Consider the following 6291-nt stretch of genomic DNA (forward strand, 5'->3'; position numbering starts at 1 on the left):
GCATTAGGATAGGTGAAACCAAGATAGCAGGGATATAGACTACAAATAGACCCTATGATTAAGGCCCAACTCAACAAATCTGATCTAGTTATTGTTGTTGCTGAGTATTAAAACTGCCTACAGCAGAGACAAAAAATTATGCCTGATATGGCACTGCCCTCAAGGAGATCAGTCATTCAGACAGACCTCCAAAACCCTACAACCTGAACTGGAATCCACATGGGTTCCTCTATGGGTTTACCTTTCCTGCTCTTAAGCCCGTAGCCAGCACCAGTATCTGAGTGTTTATAAAGTGTTTGATTTTCTGGCAGTATCTCATGTAACATCTAATAAGCCCAATAGATCCAATTTATAGCAAAGGAAATGGGCACATGGCAGTAAGATCACTGGTCATATCCTACCTTGTGTAATCCAGAAGCTTGAGGCGTGGTAACTAGAGCAGAGCATGGCCTCTGAAGGTGGAACTGAAGTGCCGACGTGGAGTTGATAATAAATCATTGGTTATAATATGATGCTATGCTTCCAAGGGGCAGAAAACTTGGGTCTGGGACCACAGTAGTGAAAGTTTGATGGCCTTCCTTACCATCATGTCTAGTTAACTTCTTAGAGAATTTATACATCTCACAGCAGTTCTCTAGGTTTAGAAGTGCTTATTGTTAAAGAGGAAATATTCCACCAGGAGACCATAGCAATAGTTCCAATAACTTCACTTAATGACTGCTGCTTGGTTAGTTCAGGCTTCTTGGGCAAAGCCATGAGGCATGAAAAGATGTTATTCCTTTCTCTTCAATAATTTGCCACAGTTATTAATAAAAGATGGGGCTACCCTTAAAACTTGGGGACATAGAGGGAAATATGTGGCTCATCAGGTTACCCCTTGGGGACATCTCTTGATATTCTTTGGTGATAGTTTGACAGTAAATGGACTACTGTATTTGCCCTGACTTGAAAATGGAATGGTAACTAGGGACTTATACCAAGAGAAATGACATTGTTGATCATACCTCCACAGAGGTACCAGCCTGGGTTAAGAAAAACCTTGAATGAAAAGTAGTTGAGAGAATAGATAAATATCAGTTGAGCTCTTTGGTCCAATGGCAGTGGTGGGATGAGAAGGTGGGGTATGTAGTTCATCCCATTAACCTTCTTAAAAGTTTTCTCAGTAAAGGAGAATATTATTCAAAAAGAATATTATGGCACTGTTTAAAAATTTTATTACTAAAAGAAAATTGACCTGAGTGTAACCAGGGTTGATCTGAATAAAATCTTTGGTAGGTCACACACTCTATCCTTTATGATTGAAGCACTCCTCTCCCAGCTGCTGAATATGTTGAAAGCTGATAGCGCATAGCCACGTTGCTCTGCAAGAAATGTTACCTATGTTGAGGTCATGGGCCCTCCCCAGGGCATCCTAAACTCAAGGACTGGTTTATACAGTGATGTAAAAAATGAGCCTCCCTGTTTAAAGGCAGGATAACTAGCTCCAGAGCTCTCGATCACATTGGCTGGGGCCTTTGTGCAATTGCATTCTAGTTTAATTCTTTCATCTGTGTAATCCTTCTTCCTTCACTCCCTCACAGATGTTGATTCCAAGGACACTCCCACCTCACATTGAATAAACCTCCTACATGGGCTCCTAGGCAATCCAATCTAAGAAAAATGTCTCTGAAGTTGAAGTCGTTAGAGGTGAATGTCATGATGTCCTATATCTTCTTTTACTGGAAGCAAGTAAGCCTAACTTAGCTAACTCCAAGAAATGCATTACAGATGGAGATTCTTATATTAGATGAGAATTTGATTCTAAAGGATGAATTCATAATTTGAAAATTATTTAGAAGATCTGTAATTCAAACTCTTTATCCACTGTAAGAACACCCATCAATAATATATCATGGAGTTAGCTAAGTTTATGCTTACTTGCTTCCAGTAAAAGAAAAGACACTACATAATGACATTCACCTCTAATGATTTTAACATTCATAGACATTTTTCACATATGTATATAATATATAAATTAATATAAATATATCATAAATATGTATTGTAAATAAATATATAAATATTTATAAATATACATTATATTTGACATAAAATAAGTGCATGATATTAGTGTTAAATGCATCCCTATGGGTGTTAAATTAAGAATGACATCTTCCCACAGGCTGAGAATATTCCCTCTTTTTCCCAACATTAAGCTTAAATCTATTTAGACAGGATTATATAGTTGTGAATCTGGATTAAATAAATGACTATATAATTAAAGGAAGGAGAAATTCTGATTAGAAGTAAATTGATATGTCAGCACCCCCCAAATTAAAATTTTGGTAAATTATAATTATATGTGTTTGTAGAAAAATATTCCATTAGCATTTCAAATGGAAATTTACATTTTTTAAATCTCTCTCTCCTCATATTGGTGCTACTATCAGCACTTTTCTTTCCTAGAATTGTCAGGCCTCTATAAATATGGTTAACTGCTTGACTAAGAAAATAAATTAAACTTTGAAGATGGTAATTTAAACTTCAGTTTATTTGATAGGGGGAACTAATGAAAGGAAGTGAATCAGGACTCCACAGCCATGTGGCCTGTTTGCTGACTCAAGTCCATTTGCTCTACATGCTGTTTCCAACTAAATAGATGTTTTTTATTTTTTCTCCCCACAGTGTGATAGACTTGTGATTGAAAGAGCTATAATACATAACTATAGATACATTCTCATAACAATTATTTTTATTTTCTTAGCAACTTCAAATACATTGTTCTGCAATAATCATTATCATATCCTTTGGTTCAGAGCAATAAATAAGAAAATAATGTGTATTTCTGATTTTCTTAAATACACATATTAGAAAATTATTACATTGTGTTGAAATAAAATTCAATTTTATCCTTTCTCTTTAATCTTTTAATTTTGCTTGCCTTATATCTCAAATCACACTGTCCTAAATGAAATTCAGCACACACATGCATTGTATATATTATATATGCTGTATTTTTGTTATATATACATATCACAATTTTTAAAATTTCTCAAGCAAAGAAAAATTCATGTTCTCCACCTATAATAGCACATTCCCTTCTGCTCATTTAAGAATTTTTTTTTTTAAGATTTTATTTATTTATTTGACAGAGTGAGATAACAAGTAAGCAGAGAGGCAGGCAGAGAGGTGGGGGGAAGCAGGCTCCCCACTGAGCAGAGATGGGCTTGATCCCAGGACCCTGAGATCATGACCTGAGCCGAAGGCAGAGGCTTAACCCACTGAGCCACCCAGGTGCCCCCAAGAAAATGTTTTAATTGAGAAGGCACACCATGCCAATATGTCCTTTGACCCTAGAATTGGCTTTTTCATTTTTCATGAACTTCCATTTAATGAAAATTAAAAAAAAAGTCATAAGTGCATTGATATTATAGATATAGTTAATTAAACAGTCATATATTTCTATAACATTTTTTCTTTACAGAGTGTATTTCACTAACATAGCAAAAACAAAACTTGAAAACATTCATTTTTTGCTATGGATTTTTATCTTTTCATTATAGTTATGCAAGTAAAAGAATGAAATTAAATTGCACATGTCTCTGGATGTTTTGATATATGAAACATATCAAAGGAGAAGTCTTGGATGCTCCTATAATTGTTTCCTTTAGAGTGAGGAATTATCTTTACTTGTTTCTGACTAGACAAAGTGTTGCTGTTTTTTTGTTTGTTTGTTTGTTTTTTGAGATTATTCTTTTTTTTTCCCAAAGATAGAATTGTTCTCTTGCATTATTGTATGTTTTAGCAGGTGGTTTGAAAATATGATTGCTGAGATTCCCTATATAAAAAGTTTACAAGGATTGGAAATGTATCATCACATAATATCTCCTGTGTTGGAAATATTACTGTATTTCATTTCAAATTTCTTTTGCATGGACATATAGAAGACTCACTTTCAGCCTATTTATTTTTATATGTAAATGTATACTAACTCTACTTAATAATAAGTGAGCTAAAGTGCTCTATTTCACATCTTGGCTGTGCCAGAGAAAAGTCTCTGCATTGTGTTCTAGTCTCCTTTCACCTCTTCTTGATGAAGAGGAGGAATTCATATCTGAAAGGGTAGATCTCAAAATGGTAAAGCCCCCCAGTATTTTGAAGCTCTGAGAGGCTCTGTGATACAGACATCTACACCAGCCTGTAGTGGATATACAGTTGAAAAAGTATTAACATTTATTACATTTCACTATAAGCATCAAGGGGTTAGTTGTTGCTTTACCCTAAACTCACGTATCTGTACCAATAAAATACCTGTACTAAGAGATATTGATATACAAAATTTATTTGATTAAAATTTGAGATGGCAATAACAAGCAATTGGTATAGTGAAATAGTATTTTATTTTATTTGTGTGTGTATGTGTGAAATACTATTTTAGAAATCTTAGCAAACTTTTATTTTTGTTTCCCAGTTTTCTTTTCCTTTTTTCTTCTCACCTTTATTTAAACTGACTAGATATTTGGGCTCCTTGCTTTTGCAGAGATGTGGCGAGAAATAAGGATATGTGCTCATCTGTTGAACTTCTTTTGTAGAGATCATAGACTTTTCTCACAGGAGACCACTAAGTATAAATAAATGTATTGGAAAAATGGGATTTTAGAAATGCTGGGCTTCCACAGAATGGAGGTAGACAGAGTGGAAATGATAAAGCGTTGCTGTATTCTGGAAAAGGGCCTCTGTTCCTTGTGCTCAGGCAGAGCCCAAAAAAAACCCAGATGAAAAAGATATAGAGTAAGAATAGATTAGTAGAGCCTATGGGTATTTCTCTCCACAGAGGATTATAGGAAGAACAAGGTGAATCACAAGTCCCCATAACATAGCTTTGAAATAGAAGTAGATCCAAAGACATGAAAAGGCCCAGAGGTAGAATGTCTCATGACGAACTGTCTAGATTGCCATGAACAAATGTCATAGAGAATATTGGATAGCTCTGGAATCACATGTGTGGATTAATGACTAAAACCAGGCAAGAACAACAGTCTTGTTCTTGTCAACATCCATGAACTGTCCTCCCAATATTTCTGTACCTCAGGCAGACATGGAAATTGTTAAATAAGGAAAAATACACAAATTGGAACACTGAGTTTACATTTTTATTACCCCAGAGGACTAAGAGTTCAAAATAGAAATTATAGTAAAAAATTTTAATTTTAAAGTACACTTATTGTACAGTACATTTGTGAGCTGACATCCCATTCCTATTGTAATAACAAGGAGAGAAGCTGAAAACAAGAAGTATAATCTAAGCTTCTAAGTCACTCAGTGATTTACTCATAACTAAAGATGTAAAAGTGTTCAGAAGCCAAAGTTAAAGATGCCAGTTTTGTGGGCTTTTCAGCCAAAGAAATATTCCTTCTATCTACATACCATTTTATAACTCAAATGACTTATATCTCAAGACAAATTAAAAAATTATCTCAGTCTATTCATTGATCAATTAAATAGTATAAACCAAATAGTAAATATTTTAGGCTTTATGGGCCATATGGCATATTTTGCAACTATTCCATCCTACTATTAGAGCATGAAAACAGCCATAGATAAATCCAAAATAAATGAGTGTGGCTGTGGTTCCAGTAAAATTTTACAGAAGCAGGTAATGGGCTGGATTTGGCTCCTGGACTAGTTTCCTATTCCCAGTAAGGCTCAATGCATAGATGTGGGTATTTTTTTAACAACTTTTGGATCATCACTTCTCAGCCTTTTGGCTAATATCAAGTATAGTGTCTGTTCTTATCAGTTTAATATTGGCTACGTCCTCTATCTGAGGACAATACATCAAATGGATTTTTGGAGCAAGGAGATGGAATAGGATGTTGGTCTGTCCATTCCATGCATGGTATTACAGTACCAGGAATGGTGCACCTCCTTGGGGGTATAGCCAGGCAGTTCTGGTTGTGTTGACCCAATATGGTGATTCCACCTAGTGGCCCTTGGACCACCTACCTGCTGTGTGCCTTCCCTATTCAGGTGCAACTAGAGATAGCCAAAGACAGCCCAGAGGGCAATGCAAGAGTGTGTGGAATATATCTTTATACATGCACTATGGTCTTGCACACTACAAACATGGATACGAGTACAAGCCAACAGTGGAAGTTGTTTTGCTCATTTTTTCTTTCTTTGTTTTTGTTTCTGTCTTTAGTGATTTCTTCTCCTAGATTTTGTTTTCTTATATGTAAGTTCTTATTTTTCGAAAACAAAACAACTTTGAGATCATTTTTTTTAATTTTTAAAAAGTATTTTAATAATCTT

General features: G+C 34.9%; 1 non-coding gene across 1 annotated transcript; it reads left to right on the plus strand.

Annotated features, from left to right (window-relative positions):
• Positions 1–5727: 5727 nt before the first annotated feature.
• LOC123942780 lies at positions 5728–5909 on the plus strand. Its single transcript, XR_006818473.1, has one exon. It is a non-coding gene; the product is annotated as a U2 spliceosomal RNA (small nuclear RNA).
• Positions 5910–6291: the final 382 nt, after the last annotated feature.

This window comes from Meles meles, chromosome 5 (assembly GCF_922984935.1).
Source record: "Meles meles chromosome 5, mMelMel3.1 paternal haplotype, whole genome shotgun sequence".
In the NCBI taxonomy this organism is placed as follows: domain Eukaryota; kingdom Metazoa; phylum Chordata; class Mammalia; order Carnivora; family Mustelidae; genus Meles; species Meles meles.